The sequence below is a fragment of the Diceros bicornis genome, chromosome 12 (assembly GCF_020826845.1).
Source record: "Diceros bicornis minor isolate mBicDic1 chromosome 12, mDicBic1.mat.cur, whole genome shotgun sequence".
NCBI classification, from domain to species: Eukaryota; Metazoa; Chordata; class Mammalia; order Perissodactyla; family Rhinocerotidae; genus Diceros; species Diceros bicornis.
The window spans coordinates 1,723,003-1,743,825 of NC_080751.1; positions in this window are offsets into that span (position 1 = coordinate 1,723,003).

The window sequence follows — 20,823 nt, forward strand, 5'->3', positions numbered from 1 at the left end:
CGTTTAGCTCAGTTCTGGGCATCTTTGAAAGTTCTATACAAACTTGATCCTACATTGTAACTTGCAACTTTGAATGAGAATGTGCTTGCTTACAGTAACATGCTATATGTTCGGAATGCCCGAATTGGAATCTGTGTCAAAACATTGTTAGGAATTATGTGATCCTTACTAGCTGGAACTTAGGGAGATGGGGCATGAAGTTATTTCTGGGAGTTGGAGACATACAACGTTTAGCTCAGGTCTGGGCATCTTTGAAATACCTATACAAACTTGTTCCTACATAGTAACTTGCAACGTTGAATGAGAATGTGCTTGCTTACAGCAACGTGCTATATGTTCTGAATGCCCGAATTGGGAATCTGTGTCAAAACTTTGTTAGGAATTATGTGATCCTTACTAGCTGGACGTAAGGGAGATGGGGCATGAAGTTATTTCTAGGAGTTGGAGACATACCAAGTTTAGCTCAGTTCTGGGCATCTTTGAAATACCTATACAAACTTGTTCCTACATAGTAACTTGCAACTATGAATGAGAATGTGCTTGCTTACAGCAACGTGCTATATGTTCTGAATGCCCGAATTGGGAATCTGTGTCAAAAGTTTGTTAGGAATAATGTGATCCTTACTAGCTGGAAGTAAGGGAGATGGGGCATGAAGTTATTTCTAGGAGTTGGAGACATACCAAGTTTAGCTCAGTTCTGGGCATCTTTGAAATACCTATACAAACTTGTTCCTACATAGTAACTTGCAACTTTGAATGAAAATGTGCTTGCTTACAGCAACGTGCTATAAGTTCTGAATGCCCGAATTGGGAATCTGTGTCAATACTTTCTTAGAAATTATGTGATCCTTACTAGCTGGAAGTAAGGGTGTTGGGACATGAAGTTATTTCTAGGAGTTGGAGACATACCAAGTTTAGCTCAGTTCTGGGCATCTTTGAAATACCTATACAAACTTGTTCCTACATAGTAACTTGCAACTTTGAATGAGAATGTGCTTGCTTACAGCAACGTGCTATATGTTCTGAATGCCCGAATTGGGAATCTGTGTCAAAACTTTCTTAGAAATTATGTGATCCTTACTAGCTGGAAGTTAGGGAGACGGGGCATGAAGTTATTTCTAGGAGTTGGAGACATACAACGTTTAGCTCAGGTTTGGGCATCTTTGAAATACCTATGCAAACTTGTTCCTACATAGTAACTTGCAACGTTGAATGAGAATGTGCCTGCTTACAGCAACGTGCTATATGTTCTGAATGCCCGAATTGGGAATCTGTGTCAAAACTTTGTTTAGGAATTATGTGATCCTTACTACCTGGAAGTAAGGGAGATGGGGCATGAAGTTATTTCTAGGAGTTGGACACATACCAAGTTTAGCTCAGTTCTGGGCATCTTTGAAATACCTATACAAACTTGTTCCTACATTGTAACTTGCAACTTTGAATGAAAATGTGCTTGCTTACAGCAACGTGCTATATGTTCTGAATGCCCGAATTGGGAATCTGTGTCAAAACTTTCTTAGAAATTATGTGATCCTTACTAGCTGGAAGTAAGGGAGATGGGGCATGAAGTTATTTCTAGGAGTTGGAGACATACCAAGTTTAGTTCAGTTCTGGGCATCTTTGAAATACCTATACAAACTTGTTCCTACATAGTAACTTGCATCTTTGAATGAGAATGTGCTTGCTTACAGAAACGTGCTATATGTTCTGAATGCCCGAATTGGGAATCTGTGTGAAAACTTTGGTAGGAATTATGTGATCCTTACTAGCTGAAAGTAAGGGAGATGGGGCATGAAGTTATTTCTAGGAGTTGGAGACATACCAAGTTTAGCTCAGTTCTGGGCATCTTTGAAATACCTATACAAACTTGTTCCTACATAGTAACTTGCATCTTTGAATGAGAATGTGCTTGCTTACAGCAACGTGCTATATGTTCTGAATGCCCGAATTGGGAATCTGTGTCAAAACTTTGTTAGGAATTATGTGATCCTTACTAGCTGGAAGTAAGGGAGATGGGGTATGAAGTTATTTCTAGGAGTTGGAGACATACACACTTTAGCTCAGTTCTGGGCATCTTTGAAAGTCCTATACAAACTTGTTCCTACATAGTAACTTGCAACTTTGAATGAGAATGTCCTTGCTTACAGCAACGTGCTATATGTTCTGAATGCCTGAATTGGGAATCTGTGTCAAAACTTTGTTAGGAATTAATTGATCCTTACTAGCTGGAAGTAAGAGAGATGGGGCATGAAGTTATTTCTAAGAGTTGGAGACATACAACGTTTAGCTCAGTTCTGGGCATCTTTGAAATACCTATACAAACTTGTTCCTACATAGTAACTTGCAACTTTGAATGAGAATGTGCTTGCTTACAGCAACGTGCTATATGTTCTGAATGCCCGAATTGGGAATCTGTGTCAAAACTTTGTTAGGAGTTATGTGATCCTTACTAGCTGGAAGTAAGGGAGATGGGGCATGAAGTTATTTCTTGGAGTTGGAGACATACCAAGTTTAGCTCAGTTCTGGGCATCTTTGAAATACCTATACAAACTTGTTCCTACATAGTAACTTGCAACTTTGAATGAGAATGTGCTTGCTTGCAGCAACGGGCTATATGTTCTGAATGCCAGAATTGGCAATCTGTGTCAAAACTTTGTTAGGAATTATGTGATCCTTACTAGCTGGAAGTAAGGGAGATGGAGCATGAAGTTATTTCTAGGAGTTCGACACATACCAAGTTTAGCTCAGTTCTGGGCATCTTTGAAATACCTATACAAACTTGTTCCTACATAGTAACTTGCAACTTTGAATGAGAATGTGCTTGCTTACAGCAACGTGCTATATGTTCTGAATGTCTGAATTGGGAATCTGTGTCAAAACTTTGTTAGGAATTATGTGATCCTTACTAGCTGGAGTAAGGGAGATGGGGCATGAAGTTATTTCTATGAGTTGGAGACATACCACGTTTAGCTCAGTTCTGGGCATCTTTGAAAGTTCTATACAAACTTGATCCTACATTGTAACTTGCAACTTTGAATGAGAATGTGCTTGCTTACAGTAACATGCTATATGTTCGGAATGCCCGAATTGGAATCTGTGTCAAAACATTGTTAGGAATTATGTGATCCTTACTAGCTGGAACTTAGGGAGATGGGGCATGAAGTTATTTCTGGGAGTTGGAGACATACAACGTTTAGCTCAGGTCTGGGCATCTTTGAAATACCTATACAAACTTGTTCCTACATAGTAACTTGCAACGTTGAATGAGAATGTGCTTGCTTACAGCAACGTGCTATATGTTCTGAATGCCCGAATTGGGAATCTGTGTCAAAACTTTGTTAGGAATTATGTGATCCTTACTAGCTGGACGTAAGGGAGATGGGGCATGAAGTTATTTCTAGGAGTTGGAGACATACCAAGTTTAGCTCAGTTCTGGGCATCTTTGAAATACCTATACAAACTTGTTCCTACATAGTAACTTGCAACTATGAATGAGAATGTGCTTGCTTACAGCAACGTGCTATATGTTCTGAATGCCCGAATTGGGAATCTGTGTCAAAAGTTTGTTAGGAATAATGTGATCCTTACTAGCTGGAAGTAAGGGAGATGGGGCATGAAGTTATTTCTAGGAGTTGGAGACATACCAAGTTTAGCTCAGTTCTGGGCATCTTTGAAATACCTATACAAACTTGTTCCTACATAGTAACTTGCAACTTTGAATGAAAATGTGCTTGCTTACAGCAACGTGCTATAAGTTCTGAATGCCCGAATTGGGAATCTGTGTCAATACTTTCTTAGAAATTATGTGATCCTTACTAGCTGGAAGTAAGGGTGTTGGGACATGAAGTTATTTCTAGGAGTTGGAGACATACCAAGTTTAGCTCAGTTCTGGGCATCTTTGAAATACCTATACAAACTTGTTCCTACATAGTAACTTGCAACTTTGAATGAGAATGTGCTTGCTTACAGCAACGTGCTATATGTTCTGAATGCCCGAATTGGGAATCTGTGTCAAAACTTTCTTAGAAATTATGTGATCCTTACTAGCTGGAAGTTAGGGAGACGGGGCATGAAGTTATTTCTAGGAGTTGGAGACATACAACGTTTAGCTCAGGTTTGGGCATCTTTGAAATACCTATGCAAACTTGTTCCTACATAGTAACTTGCAACGTTGAATGAGAATGTGCCTGCTTACAGCAACGTGCTATATGTTCTGAATGCCCGAATTGGGAATCTGTGTCAAAACTTTGTTTAGGAATTATGTGATCCTTACTACCTGGAAGTAAGGGAGATGGGGCATGAAGTTATTTCTAGGAGTTGGACACATACCAAGTTTAGCTCAGTTCTGGGCATCTTTGAAATACCTATACAAACTTGTTCCTACATTGTAACTTGCAACTTTGAATGAAAATGTGCTTGCTTACAGCAACGTGCTATATGTTCTGAATGCCCGAATTGGGAATCTGTGTCAAAACTTTCTTAGAAATTATGTGATCCTTACTAGCTGGAAGTAAGGGAGATGGGGCATGAAGTTATTTCTAGGAGTTGGAGACATACCAAGTTTAGTTCAGTTCTGGGCATCTTTGAAATACCTATACAAACTTGTTCCTACATAGTAACTTGCATCTTTGAATGAGAATGTGCTTGCTTACAGAAACGTGCTATATGTTCTGAATGCCCGAATTGGGAATCTGTGTCAAAACTTTGGTAGGAATTATGTGATCCTTACTAGCTGAAAGTAAGGGAGATGGGGCATGAAGTTATTTCTAGGAGTTGGAGACATACCAAGTTTAGCTCAGTTCTGGGCATCTTTGAAATACCTATACAAACTTGTTCCTACATAGTAACTTGCATCTTTGAATGAGAATGTGCTTGCTTACAGCAACGTGCTATATGTTCTGAATGCCCGAATTGGGAATCTGTGTCAAAACTTTGTTAGGAATTATGTGATCCTTACTAGCTGGAAGTAAGGGAGATGGGGTATGAAGTTATTTCTAGGAGTTGGAGACATACACACTTTAGCTCAGTTCTGGGCATCTTTGAAAGTCCTATACAAACTTGTTCCTACATAGTAACTTGCAACTTTGAATGAGAATGTCCTTGCTTACAGCAACGTGCTATATGTTCTGAATGCCTGAATTGGGAATCTGTGTCAAAACTTTGTTAGGAATTAATTGATCCTTACTAGCTGGAAGTAAGAGAGATGGGGCATGAAGTTATTTCTAAGAGTTGGAGACATACAACGTTTAGCTCAGTTCTGGGCATCTTTGAAATACCTATACAAACTTGTTCCTACATAGTAACTTGCAACTTTGAATGAGAATGTGCTTGCTTACAGCAACGTGCTATATGTTCTGAATGCCCGAATTGGGAATCTGTGTCAAATCTTTGTTAGGAGTTATGTGATCCTTACTAGCTGGAAGTTAGGGAGATGGGGCATGAAGTTATTTCTAGGAGTTGGAGACATACAACGTTTAGCTCAGTTCTGGGCATCTTTGAAATACCTATACAAACTTGTTCCTACATAGTAACTTGCAACTTTGAATGAGAATGTGCTTGCTTACAGCAACGTGCTATATGTTCTGAATGCCCGAATTCGGAATCACTGTCAAAACTTTGTTAGGAATTATGTGATCCTTACTAGCTGGAAGTAAGTGAGATGGGGCATGAAGTTATTTCTAGGAGTTGGAGACATACAACTTTTAGCTCTGTTCTGGGCATCTTTGAAATACCTATACAAACTTGTTCCTACATAGTAACTTGCATCTTTGAATGAGAATGTGCTTGCTTACAGCAACGTGCTATATGTTCTGAATGCCCGAATTGGGAATCTGTGTCAAAACTTTGTTAGGAATTATGTGATCCTTATTAGCTGGAAGTAAGGGTGTTGGGGCATAAAGTTATTTCTAGGAGTTGGAGACATACCAAGTTTAGCACAGTTCTGGGCATCTTTGAAATACCTATACAAACTTGTTCCTACATAGTAACTTGCAACTTTGAATGAGAATGTGCTTGCTTACAGCAACGTGCTATATGTTCTGAATGCCCGAATTGGGAATCTGTGTCAAAACTTTGTTAGGAATTATGTGATCCTTACTAGCTGGAAGTTAGGAAGATGGGGCATGAAGTTATTTCTAGGAGTTGGAGACATACAACGTTTAGCTCAGTTCTGGGCATCTTTGAAATACCTATACAAACTTGTTCCTACATAGTATCTTGCAACTTTGAATGAGAATGTGCTTGCTTACAGCAACGTGCTATATGTTCTGAATGCCCGAATTGGGAATCTGTGTCAAAACTTTGTTAGGAATTATGTGATCCTTACTAGCTGGAAGTAAGGGAGATGGGGCATGAAGTTATTTCTAGGAGTTGGAGACATACAACGTTTAGCTCAGTTCTGGGCATCTTTGAAATACCTATACAAACTTGTTCCTACATAGTAACTTGCATCTTTGAATGAGAATGTGCCTGCTTACAGCAACGTGCTATATGTTCTGAATGCCCGAATTGGGAATCTGTGTCAAAACTTTGTTAGGAATTATGTGATCCTTACTAGCTGGAAGTAAGGGAGATGGGGCATGAAGTTATTTCTAGGAGTTGGAGACATACCAAGTTTAGCTCAGTTCTGGGCATCTTTGAAAGTCCTATACAAACTTGTTCCTACATAGTAACTTGCAACTTTGAATGAGAATATGCTTGCTTACAGCAACGTGCTATATGTTCTGAATGCCCGAATTGGGTATCTGTGTCAAAACTTTGTTAGGAATTATGTGATCCTTACTAGCTGGAAGTAAGGGAGACGGGGCATGAAGTTATTTCTAGGAGTTGGAGACATACACACTTTAGCTCCGTTCTGGGCATCTTTGAAATGCCTATACAAACTTGTTCCTACATAGTTACTTGCAACTTTGAATGAGAATGTGCTTGCTTACAGCAACGTGCTATATGTTCTGAATGCCCGAATTGGGATTCTGTGTCAAAACTTTGTTAGGAATTATGTGATCCTTACTAGCTGGAAGTAAGGGAGATGGGGCATGAAGTTATTTCTAGGAGTTGGAGACATACAACGTTTAGCTCAGTTCTGGGCATCTTTGAAATACCTATACAAACTTGTTCCTACATAGTAACTTGCAACTTTGAATGAGAATGTGCTTGCTTACAGCAACGTGCTATATGTTCTGAATGCCCGAATTGGGAATCTGTGTCAAAACTTTGTTAGGAATTATGTGATCCTTACTAGCTGGAAGTAAGGGAGATGGGGCATTAAGTTATTTCTAGGAGTTGGAGACATACCAAGTTTAGCTCAGTTCTGGGCATCTTTGAAATACCTATACAAACTTGTTCCTACATAGTAACTTGCAACTTTGAATAAGAATGTGCTTGCTTACAGCAACGTGCTATATGTTCTGAATGCCCGAATTGGGAATCTGTGTCAAAACTTTGTTAGGAATTATGTGATCCTTACCAACTGGAAGTTAGTGAGATGGGGCATGAAGTTATTTCTAGGAGTTGGACACATACCAAGTTTAGCACAGTTCTGGGCATCTTTGAAATACCTATACAAACTTGTTCCTACATAGTAACTTGCAACTTTGAATGACAATGTGCTTGCTTACAGCAACGTGCTATATGTTCTGAATGCCCGAATTGGGAATCTGTGTCAAAACTTTGTTAGGAATTATGTGATCCTTACTAGCTGGAAGTTAGTGAGATGGGGCATGAAGTTATTTCTAGGAGTTGGACACATACCAAGTTTAGCTCAGTTCGGGGCATCTTTGAAATACCTATACAAACTTGTTCCTACATAGTAACTTGCAACTTTGAATGAGAATGTGCTTGCTTACAGCAACGTGCTATATGTTCTGAATGCCCGAATTGGGAATCTGTGTCAAAACTTTGTTAGGAATTATGTGATCCTTACTAGCTGGAAGTAAGGGAGATGGGGCATGAAGGTATTTCTAGGAGTTGGAGACATACCAAGTGTAGCTCAGTTCTGGGCATCTTTGAAATACCTATACAAACTTGTTCCTACATAGTAACTTGCAACTATGAATGAGAATGTGCTTGCTTACTGCAACGTGCTATATGTTCTGAATGCCCGAATTGGGAATCTGTGTCAAAAGTTTGTTAGGAATTATGTGATCCTTACTAGCTGGAAGTAAGGGAGATGGGGCATGAAGGTATTTCCAGAAGTTGGAGACATACCAAGTTTAGCTCAGTTCTGGGCATCTTTGAAATACCTATACAAACTTGTTCCTACATAGTAACTTGCAACTTTGAATGAAAATGTGCTTGCTTACAGCAACGTGCTATAAGTTCTGAATGCCCGAATTGGGAATCTGTGTCAAAACTTTCTTAGAAATTATGTGATCCTTACTAGGTGGAAGTAAGGGAGATGGGGCATGAAGTTATTTCTAGGAGTTGGAGACATACCAAGTTTAGCTCAGTTCTGGGCATCTTTGAAATACCTATACAAACTTGTTCCTGCATAGTAACTTGCATCTTTGAATGAGAATGTGCTTGCTTACAGCAACGTGCTATATGTTTTGAATGCCCGAATTGGGAATCTGTGTCAAAACTTTGTTAGGAATTATGTAATCCTTACTAGCTGGAAGTAAGGGAGTTGGGGCAGGATGTTATTTCTAGGAGTTGGAGACATACCAAGTTTAGCTCAGTTCTGGGCGTCTTTGAAATACCTATACAAACTTGTCCCTACATAGTAACTTGCAACTTTGAATGAGAATGTGCTTGCTTACAGCAACGTGCTATATGTTCTGAATGCCCGAATTGGGAATCTGTGTCAAAACTTTGTTAGGAATTATGTGATCCTTACTAGCTGGAAGTAAGGGAGATGGGGCATGAAGGTATTTCTAGGAGTTGGAGACATACCAAGTTTAGCTCAGTTCTGGGCATCTTTGAAATACCTATACAAACTTGTTCATACATAGTAACTTGCAACTATGAATGAGAATGTGATTGCTTACTGCAACGTGCTATATGTTCTGAATGCCCGAATTGGGAATCTGTGTCAAAACTTTGTTAGGAATTATGTGATCCTTACTAGCTGGAAGTAAGGGAGATGGGGCATGAAGGTATTTCCAGGAGTTGGAGACATACCAAGTTTAGCTCAGTTCTGGGCATCTTTGAAATACCTATACAAACTTGTTCCTACATAGTAACTTGCAACTTTGAATGAAAATGTGCTTGCTTACAGCAACATGCTATATGTTCTGAATGCCCGAATTGGGAATCTGTGTCAAAACTTTCTTAGAAATTATGTGATCCTTATTAGCTGGAAGTAAGGGAGATGGGGCATGAAGTTATTTCTAGGAGTTGGAGACATACCAAGTTTAGCTCAGTTCCCGGCATCTTTGAAATACCTATACAAACTTGTTCCTACATAGTAACTTGCAACTTTGAATGAAAATGTGCTTGCTTACAGCAACATGCTATATGTTCTGAATGCCCGAATTGGGAATCTGTGTCAAAACTTTCTTAGAAATTATGTGATCCTTATTAGCTGGAAGTAAGGGAGATGGGGCATGAAGTTATTTCTAGGAGTTGGAGACATACAAAGTTTAGCTCAGTTCTGGGCATCTTTGAAATACCTATACAAACTTGTTCCTGCATAGTAACTTGCATCTTTGAATGAGAATGTGCTTGCTTACAGCAACGTGCTATATGTTCTGAATGCCCGAATTGGGAATCTGTGTCAAAACTTTGTTAGGAATTATGTGATCCTTACTAGCTGGAAGTAAGGGAAATGGGGCATGAAGTTATTTCTCGGAGTTGGAGACATACCAAGTTTAGCTCAGTTCTGGGCATCTTTGAAATACCTATACAAACTTGTTCCTACATAGTAACTTGCAACTTTGAATGAGAATGTGCTTGCTTACAGCAACGTGCTATATGTTCTGAATGCCCGAATTGGGAATCTGTGTCAAAACTTTGTTAGGAATTATGGGATCCTTACTAGCTGGAAGTAAGGGAGATGGGGCATGAAGTTATTTCTAGGAGTTGGAGACATACACACTTTAGCTCAGTTCTGGGCATCCTTGAAAGTCCTATACAAACTTGTTCCTACATAGTAACTTGCAACTTTGAATGAGAATGTGCTTGCTTACAGCAACGTGCTATATGTTCTGAATGCCCGAATTGGGAATCTGTGTCAAAACTTTGTTAGGAATTATGTGATCCTTACTAGCTGGAAGTTAGGGAGATGGGGCATGAAATTATTTCTAGGAGTTGGAGACATACAACGTTTAGCTCAGTTCTGGGCATCTTTGAAATACCTATACAAACTTGTTCCTACATAGTAACTTGCAACGTTGAATGAGAATGTGCTTGCTTACAGCAACGTGCTATATGTTCTGAATGCCCGAATTGGGAATCTGTGTCAAAACTTTGTTAGGAATTATGTGATCCTTACTAGCTGGAAGTAAGGGAGATGGGGCATGAAGTTTTGTCTAGGAGTTGGAGACATACCAAGTTTAGCTCAGTTCTGGGCATCTTTGAAATACCTATACAAACTTGTTCCTACATAGTAACTTGCAACTTTGAATGAGAATGTGCTTGCTTACAGCAACGTGCTATATGTTCTGAATGCCCGAATTGGGAATCTGTGTCAATACTTTGTTAGGAATTATGTGATCCTTACTAGCTGGAAGTTAGGAAGATGGGGCATGAAGTTATTTCTAGGAATTGGAGACATACAACATTTAGCTCAGTTCTGGGCATCTTTGAAATACCTATACAAACTTCTTCCTACATAGAAACTTGCAACTTTGCATGAGAATGTGCTTGCTTACAGCAACGTGCTATATGTTCTGAATGCCCGAATTGGGAATCTGTGTCAAAACTTTGTTAGGAATTATGTGATCCTTACTAGCTGGAAGTAAGGGGGATGGCGCATGAAGTTATTTCTAGGAGTTGGAGACATACCAAGTTTAGCTCAGTTCTGGGCATCTTTGAAATACCTATACAAACTTGTTCCTACATAGTAACTTGCAACGTTGAATGAGAATGTGCTTGCTTACAGCAACGTGCTATATGTTCTGAATGCCCAAATTGGGAATCTGTGTCAAAACTTTGTTAGGAATTATGTGATCCTTACTAGCTGGAAGAAAGGGAGATGGGGCATGAAGTTATTTCTAGGAGTTGGACACATACCATGTTTAACTCAGTTCTGGGCATCTTTGAAATACCTATACAAACTTGTTCCTACATAGTAACTTGCAACTTTGAATGAGAATGTGCTTGCTTACAGCAACGTGCTATATGTTCTGAATGCCCGAATTGGGAATCTGTGTCAAAACTTTCTTAGAAATTATGTGATCCTTACTAGATGGAAGTAAGGGAGATGGGGCATGAAGTTATTTCTAGGAGTTGGAGACATACCAAGTTTAGCTCAGTTCTGAGCATCTTTGAAATACCTATACAAACTTGTTCCTACGTAGTAACTTGCATCTTTGAATGAGAATGTGCTTGCTTACAGCAACGTGCTATATGTTCCGAATGCCCGAATTGGGAATCTGTGTCAAAACTTTGTTAGGAATTATGTGATCCTTATTAGCTGGAAGTAAGTGTGTTGGGGCATGAAGTTATTTCTAGGAGTTGGACACATACCAAGTTTAGCTCAGTTCTGGGCATCTTTGAAATACCTATACAAACTTGTTCCTACATAGTAACTTGCAACTTTGAATGAGAATGTGCTTGCTTACAGCAACGTGCTATATGTTCTGAATGCCCGAATTGGGAATCTGTGTCAAAACTTTGTTAGGAAATATGTGATCCTTACTAGCTGGAAGTAAGGGAGATGGGGCATGAAGTTATTTCTAGGAGTTGGAGACATACAAAGTTTAGCTCAGTTCTGGGCATCTTTGAAATACCTATACAAACTTGTTCCTGCATAGTAACTTGCATCTTTGAATGAGAATGTGCTTGCTTACAGCAACGTGCTATATGTTCTGAATGCCCGAATTGGGAATCTGTGTCAAAACTTTGTTAGGAATTATGTGATCCTTACTAGCTGGAAGTAAGGGAAATGGGGCATGAAGTTATTTCTCGGAGTTGGAGACATACCAAGTTTAGCTCAGTTCTGGGCATCTTTGAAATACCTATACAAACTTGTTCCTACATAGTAACTTGCAACTTTGAATGAGAATGTGCTTGCTGACAGCAACGTGCTATATGTTCTGAATGCCCGAATTGGGAATCTGTGTCAAAACTTTGTTAGGAATTATGGGATCCTTACTAGCTGGAAGTAAGGGAGATGGGGCATGAAGTTATTTCTAGGAGTTGGAGACATACACACTTTAGCTCAGTTCTGGGCATCCTTGAAAGTCCTATACAAACTTGTTCCTACATAGTAACTTGCAACTTTGAATGAGAATGTGCTTGCTTACAGCAACGTGCTATATGTTCTGAATGCCCGAATTGGGAATCTGTGTCAAAACTTTGTTAGGAATTATGTGATCCTTACTAGCTGGAAGTTAGGGAGATGGGGCATGAAATTATTTCTAGGAGTTGGAGACATACAACGTTTAGCTCAGTTCTGGGCATCTTTGAAATACCTATACAAACTTGTTCCTACATAGTAACTTGCAACGTTGAATGAGAATGTGCTTGCTTACAGCAACGTGCTATATGTTCTGAATGCCCGAATTGGGAATCTGTGTCAAAACTTTGTTAGGAATTATGTGATCCTTACTAGCTGGAAGTAAGGGAGATGGGGCATGAAGTTTTGTCTAGGAGTTGGAGACATACCAAGTTTAGCTCAGTTCTGGGCATCTTTGAAATACCTATACAAACTTGTTCCTACATAGTAACTTGCAACTTTGAATGAGAATGTGCTTGCTTACAGCAACGTGCTATATGTTCTGAATGCCCGAATTGGGAATCTGTGTCAATACTTTGTTAGGAATTATGTGATCCTTACTAGCTGGAAGTTAGGAAGATGGGGCATGAAGTTATTTCTAGGAATTGGAGACATACAACATTTAGCTCAGTTCTGGGCATCTTTGAAATACCTATACAAACTTCTTCCTACATAGAAACTTGCAACTTTGCATGAGAATGTGCTTGCTTACAGCAACGTGCTATATGTTCTGAATGCCCGAATTGGGAATCTGTGTCAAAACTTTGTTAGGAATTATGTGATCCTTACTAGCTGGAAGTAAGGGGGATGGCGCATGAAGTTATTTCTAGGAGTTGGAGACATACCAAGTTTAGCTCAGTTCTGGGCATCTTTGAAATACCTATACAAACTTGTTCCTACATAGTAACTTGCAACGTTGAATGAGAATGTGCTTGCTTACAGCAACGTGCTATATGTTCTGAATGCCCAAATTGGGAATCTGTGTCAAAACTTTGTTAGGAATTATGTGATCCTTACTAGCTGGAAGAAAGGGAGATGGGGCATGAAGTTATTTCTAGGAGTTGGACACATACCATGTTTAACTCAGTTCTGGGCATCTTTGAAATACCTATACAAACTTGTTCCTACATAGTAACTTGCAACTTTGAATGAGAATGTGCTTGCTTACAGCAACGTGCTATATGTTCTGAATGCCCGAATTGGGAATCTGTGTCAAAACTTTCTTAGAAATTATGTGATCCTTACTAGATGGAAGTAAGGGAGATGGGGCATGAAGTTATTTCTAGGAGTTGGAGACATACCAAGTTTAGCTCAGTTCTGAGCATCTTTGAAATACCTATACAAACTTGTTCCTACGTAGTAACTTGCATCTTTGAATGAGAATGTGCTTGCTTACAGCAACGTGCTATATGTTCCGAATGCCCGAATTGGGAATCTGTGTCAAAACTTTGTTAGGAATTATGTGATCCTTATTAGCTGGAAGTAAGTGTGTTGGGGCATAAAGTTATTTCTAGGAGTTGGACACATACCAAGTTTAGCACAGTTCTGGGCATCTTTGAAATACCTATACAAACTTGTTCCTACATAGTAACTTGCAACTTTGAATGAGAATGTGCTTGCTTACAGCAACGTGCTATATGTTCTGAATGCCCGAATTGGGAATCTGTGTCAAAACTTTGTTAGGAAATATGTGATCCTTACTAGCTGGAAGTAAGAGAGATGGGGCATGAAGTTATTTCTAAGAGTTGGAGACATACCAAGTTTAGCTCAGTTCTGGGCATCTTTGAAATACCTATACAAACTTGTTCCTACAAAGTAACTTGCAACTTTGTATGAGAATGTGCTTGCTTACAGCAACGTGCTACATGTTCTGAATGCCCGAATTAGGAATCTGTGTCAAAACTTTGTTAGGAATTATGTGATCCTTACTAGATGGAAGTAGGGAGATGGGGCATGAAGATATTTCTAGGAGTTGGAGACATACCAAGTTTAGCTCAGTTCTGGGCATCTTTGAAATACCTGTACAAACTTGTTCCTACGTAGTAACTTGCAACTTTAAATGAGAAAGTGCTTGTTTACAGCAACGTGCTATATTTTCTGAATGCCCGTATTGGGAATCTGTGTCAAATTTTGTTACGAATTCTGTGATCCTTACTAGCTGGAAGTAAGGGAGATGGGGCATGAAGTTATTTCTAGGAGTTGGAGACATACCAAGTTTAGCTCAGTTCTGGGCATCTTTGAAATACCTATACAAACTTGTTCCTACATAGTAACTTGCTAGTTGGAATGAGAAAGTGCTTGCTTAAACCAGCTTGCTACATGTTCTGAATGTCCGAATTGGGAATCTGTGTCAAAACTTTGTTAGGAATTCTGTGATTCTTACTTGCTGGAAGTAAGTGAGATGGGGCATGAAGTTATTTCTAGGAGTTGGAGACATACCAAGTTTAGCTCAGATCTGGGCATCTTTGAAATACCTATACAAACTTGTTCCTACATAGTAACTTGCTACTTGGAATGAGAAAGTGCTTGCTTAAAGCAACGGGCTACATGTTCTGAATGCCCGAATTGGGAATCTGTGTCAAAACTTTGTTAGGAATTATGTGATCCTTACCAGCTGGAAGTAAGGGAGATGGGGCATGAAGTTATTTCTAGGAGTTGGTGACATACCCACTATAGCTCAGTTCTGGGCATCTTTGAACTACCTATACAAACTTGTTCCTACATAGTAACTTGCATCTTTGAATGAGAATGTGCCTGCTTACAGCAACGTGCTATATGTTCTGAATGCCCGAATTGGGAATCTGTGTCAAAACTTTGTTAGGAATTATGTGATCCTTACTAGCTGGAAGTAAGGGAGATGGGGCATGAAGTTATTTCTAGGAGTTGGAGACATACCAAGTTTAGCTCAGTTCTGGGCATCTTTGAAAGTCCTATACAAACTTGTTCCTACATAGTAACTTGCAACTTTGAATGAGAATATGCTTGCTTACAGCAACGTGCTATATGTTCTGAATGCCCGAATTGGGTATCTGTGTCAAAACTTTGTTAGGAATTATGTGATCCTTACTAGCTGGAAGTAAGGGAGATGGGGCATGAAGTTATTTCTAGGAGTTGGAGACATACACACTTTAGCTCCGTTCTGGGCATCTTTGAAATGCCTATACAAACTTGTTCCTACATAGTTACTTGCAACTTTGAATGAGAATGTGCTTGCTTACAGCAACGTGCTATATGTTCTGAATGCCCGAATTGGGATTCTGTGTCAAAACTTTGTTAGGAATTATGTGATCCTTACTAGCTGGAAGTAAGGGAGATGGGGCATGAAGTTATTTCTAGGAGTTGGAGACATACAACGTTTAGCTCAGTTCTGGGCATCTTTGAAATACCTATACAAACTTGTTCCTACATAGTAACTTGCAACTTTGAATGAGAATATGCTTGCTTACAGCAACGTGCTATATGTTCTGAATGCCCGAATTGGGAATCTGTGTCAAAACTTTGTTAGGAATTATGTGATCCTTACTAGCTGGAAGTAAGGGAGATGGGGCATTAAGTTATTTCTAGGAGTTGGAGACATACCAAGTTTAGCTCAGTTCTGGGCATCTTTGAAATACCTATACAAACTTGTTCCTACATAGTAACTTGCAACTTTGAATAAGAATGTGCTTGCTTACAGCAACGTGCTATATGTTCTGAATGCCCGAATTGGGAATCTGTGTCAAAACTTTGTTAGGAATTATGTGATCCTTACCAACTGGAAGTTAGTGAGATGGGGCATGAAGTTATTTCTAGGAGTTGGACACATACCAAGTTTAGCACAGTTCTGGGCATCTTTGAAATACCTATACAAACTTGTTCCTACATAGTAACTTGCAACTTTGAATGACAATGTGCTTGCTTACAGCAACGTGCTATATGTTCTGAATGCCCGAATTGGGAATCTGTGTCAAAACTTTGTTAGGAATTATGTGATCCTTACTAGCTGGAAGTTAGTGAGATGGGGCATGAAGTTATTTCTAGGAGTTGGACACATACCAAGTTTAGCTCAGTTCGGGGCATCTTTGAAATACCTATACAAACTTGTTCCTACATAGTAACTTGCAACTTTGAATGAGAATGTGCTTGCTTACAGCAACGTGCTATATGTTCTGAATGCCCGAATTGGGAATCTGTGTCAAAACTTTGTTAGGAATTATGTGATCCTTACTAGCTGGAAGTAAGTTAGATGGGGCATGAAGTTATTTCTAGGAGTTGGAGACATACCAAGTGTAGCTCAGTTCTGGGCATCTTTGAAATACCTATACAAACTTGTTCCTACATAGTAACTTGCAACTATGAATGAGAATGTGCTTGCTTACTGCAACGTGCTATATGTTCTGAATGCCCGAATTGGGAATCTGTGTCAAAAGTTTGTTAGGAATTATGTGATCCTTACTAGCTGGAAGTAAGGGAGATGGGGCATGAAGGTATTTCCAGAAGTTGGAGACATACCAAGTTTAGCTCAGTTCTGGGCATCTTTGAAATACCTATACAAACTTGTTCCTACATAGTAACTTGCAACTTTGAATGAAAATGTGCTTGCTTACAGCAACGTGCTATAAGTTCTGAATGCCCGAATTGGGAATCTGTGTCAAAACTTTCTTAGAAATTATGTGATCCTTACTAGGTGGAAGTAAGGGAGATGGGGCATGAAGTTATTTCTAGGAGTTGGAGACATACCAAGTTTAGCTCAGTTCTGGGCATCTTTGAAATACCTATACAAACTTGTTCCTGCATAGTAACTTGCATCTTTGAATGAGAATGTGCTTGCTTACAGCAACGTGCTATATGTTTTGAATGCCCGAATTGGGAATCTGTGTCAAAACTTTGTTAGGAATTATGTAATCCTTACTAGCTGGAAGTAAGGGAGTTGGGGCAGGATGTTATTTCTAGGAGTTGGAGACATACCAAGTTTAGCTCAGTTCTGGGCGTCTTTGAAATACCTATACAAACTTGTCCCTACATAGTAACTTGCAACTTTGAATGAGAATGTGCTTGCTTACAGCAACGTGCTATATGTTCTGAATGCCCGAATTGGGAATCTGTGTCAAAACTTTGTTAGGAATTATGTGATCCTTACTAGCTGGAAGTAAGGGAGATGGGGCATGAAGGTATTTCTAGGAGTTGGAGACATACCAAGTTTAGCTCAGTTCTGGGCATCTTTGAAATACCTATACAAACTTGTTCATACATAGTAACTTGCAACTATGAATGAGAATGTGATTGCTTACTGCAACGTGCTATATGTTCTGAATGCCCGAATTGGGAATCTGTGTCAAAACTTTGTTAGGAATTATGTGATCCTTACTAGCTGGAAGTAAGGGAGATGGGGCATGAAGGTATTTCCAGGAGTTGGAGACATACCAAGTTTAGCTCAGTTCTGGGCATCTTTGAAATACCTATACAAACTTCTTCCTACATAGTAACTTGCAACTTTGAATGAAAATGTGCTTGCTTACAGCAACGTGCTATATGTTCTGAATGCCCGAATTGGGAATCTGTGTCAAAACTTTCTTAGAAATTATGTGATCCTTATTAGCTGGAAGTAAGGGAGATGGGGCATGAAGTTATTTCTAGGAGTTGGAGACATACCAAGTTTAGCTCAGTTCTGGGCATCTTTGAAATACCTATACAAACTTGTTCCTGCATAGTAACTTGCATCTTTGAATGAGAATGTGCTTGCTTACAGCAACGTGCTATATGTTCTGAATGCCCGAATTGGGAATCTGTGTCAAAACTTTGTTAGGAATTATGTGATCCTTACTAGCTGGAAGTAAGGGAAATGGGGCATGAAGTTATTTCTCGGAGTTGGAGACATACCAAGTTTAGCTCAGTTCTGGGCATCTTTGAAATACCTATACAAACTTGTTCCTACATAGTAACTTGCAACTTTGAATGAGAATGTGCTTGCTTACAGCAACGTGCTATATGTTCTGAATGCCCGAATTGGGAATCTGTGTCAAAACTTTGTTAGGAATTATGGGATCCTTACTAGCTGGAAGTAAGGGAGATGGGGCATGAAGTTATTTCTAGGAGTTGGAGACATACACACTTTAGCTCAGTTCTGGGCATCCTTGAAAGTCCTATACAAACTTGTTCCTACATAGTAACTTGCAACTTTGAATGAGAATGTGCTTGCTTACAGCAACGTGCTATATGTTCTGAATGCCCGAATTGGGAATCTGTGTCAAAACTTTGTTAGGAATTATGTGATCCTTACTAGCTGGAAGTTAGGGAGATGGGGCATGAAATTATTTCTAGGAGTTGGAGACATACAACGTTTAGCTCAGTTCTGGGCATCTTTGAAATACCTATACAAACTTGTTCCTACATAGTAACTTGCAACGTTGAATGAGAATGTGCTTGCTTACAGCAACGTGCTATATGTTCTGAATGCCCGAATTGGGAATCTGTGTCAAAACTTTGTTAGGAATTATGTGATCCTTACTAGCTGGAAGTAAGGGAGATGGGGCATGAAGTTTTGTCTAGGAGTTGGAGACATACCAAGTTTAGCTCAGTTCTGGGCATCTTTGAAATACCTATACAAACTTGTTCCTACATAGTAACTTGCAACTTTGAATGAGAATGTGCTTGCTTACAGCAACGTGCTATATGTTCTGAATGCCCGAATTGGGAATCTGTGTCAATACTTTGTTAGGAATTATGTGATCCTTACTAGCTGGAAGTTAGGAAGATGGGGCATGAAGTTATTTCTAGGAATTGGAGACATACAACATTTAGCTCAGTTCTGGGCATCTTTGAAATACCTATACAAACTTCTTCCTACATAGAAACTTGCAACTTTGCATGAGAATGTGCTTGCTTACAGCAACGTGCTATATGTTCTGAATGCCCGAATTGGGAATCTGTGTCAAAACTTTGTTAGGAATTATGTGATCCTTACTAGCTGGAAGTAAGGGGGATGGCGCATGAAGTTATTTCTAGGAGTTGGAGACATACCAAGTTTAGCTCAGTTCTGGGCATCTTTGAAATACCTATACAAACTTGTTCCTACATAGTAACTTGCAACGTTGAATGAGAATGTGCTTGCTTACAGCAACGTGCTATATGTTCTGAATGCCCAAATTGGGAATCTGTGTCAAAACTTTGTTAGGAATTATGTGATCCTTACTAGCTGGAAGAAAGGGAGATGGGGCATGAAGTTATTTCTAGGAGTTGGACACATACCATGTTTAACTCAGTTCTGGGCATCTTTGAAATACCTATACAAACTTGTTCCTACATAGTAACTTGCAACTTTGAATGAGAATGTGCTTGCTTACAGCAACGTGCTATATGTTCTGAATGCCCGAATTGGGAATCTGTGTCAAAACTTTCTTAGAAATTATGTGATCCTTACTAGATGGAAGTAAGGGAGATGGGGCATGAAGTTATTTCTAGGAGTTGGAGACATACCAAGTTTAGCTCAGTTCTGAGCATCTTTGAAATACCTATACAAACTTGTTCCTACGTAGTAACTTGCATCTTTGAATGAGAATGTGCTTGCTTACAGCAACGTGCTATATGTTCCGAATGCCCGAATTGGGAATCTGTGTCAAAACTTTGTTAGGAATTATGTGATCCTTATTAGCTGGAAGTAAGTGTGTTGGGGCATAAAGTTATTTCTAGGAGTTGGACACATACCAAGTTTAGCACAGTTCTGGGCATCTTTGAAATACCTATACAAACTTGTTCCTACATAGTAACTTGCAACTTTGAATGAGAATGTGCTTGCTTACAGCAACGTGCTATATGTTCTGAATGCCCGAATTGGGAATCTGTGTCAAAACTTTGTTAGGAAATATGTGATCCTTACTAGCTGGAAGTAAGAGAGATGGGGCATGAAGTTATTTCTAAGAGTTGGAGACATACCAAGTTTAGCTCAGTTCTGGGCATCTTTGAAATACCTATACAAACTTGTTCCTACAAAGTAACTTGCAACTTTGTATGAGAATGTGCTTGCTTACAGCAACGTGCTACATGTTCTGAATGCCCGAATTAGGAATCTGTGTCAAAACTTTGTTAGGAATTATGTGATCCTTACTAGATGGAAGTAGGGAGATGGGGCATGAAGATATTTCTAGGAGTTGGAGACATACCAAGTTTAGCTCAGTTCTGGGCATCTTTGAAATACCTGTACAAACTTGTTCCTACGTAGTAACTTGCAACTTTAAATGAGAAAGTGCTTGTTTACAGCAACGTGCTATATTTTCTGAATGCCCGTATTGGGAATCTGTGTCAAATTTTGTTACGAATTCTGTGATCCTTACTAGCTGGAAGTAAGGGAGATGGGGCATGAAGTTATTTCTAGGAGTTGGAGACATACCAAGTTTAGCTCAGTTCTGGGCATCTTTGAAATACCTATACAAACTTGTTCCTACATAGTAACTTGCTAGTTGGAATGAGAA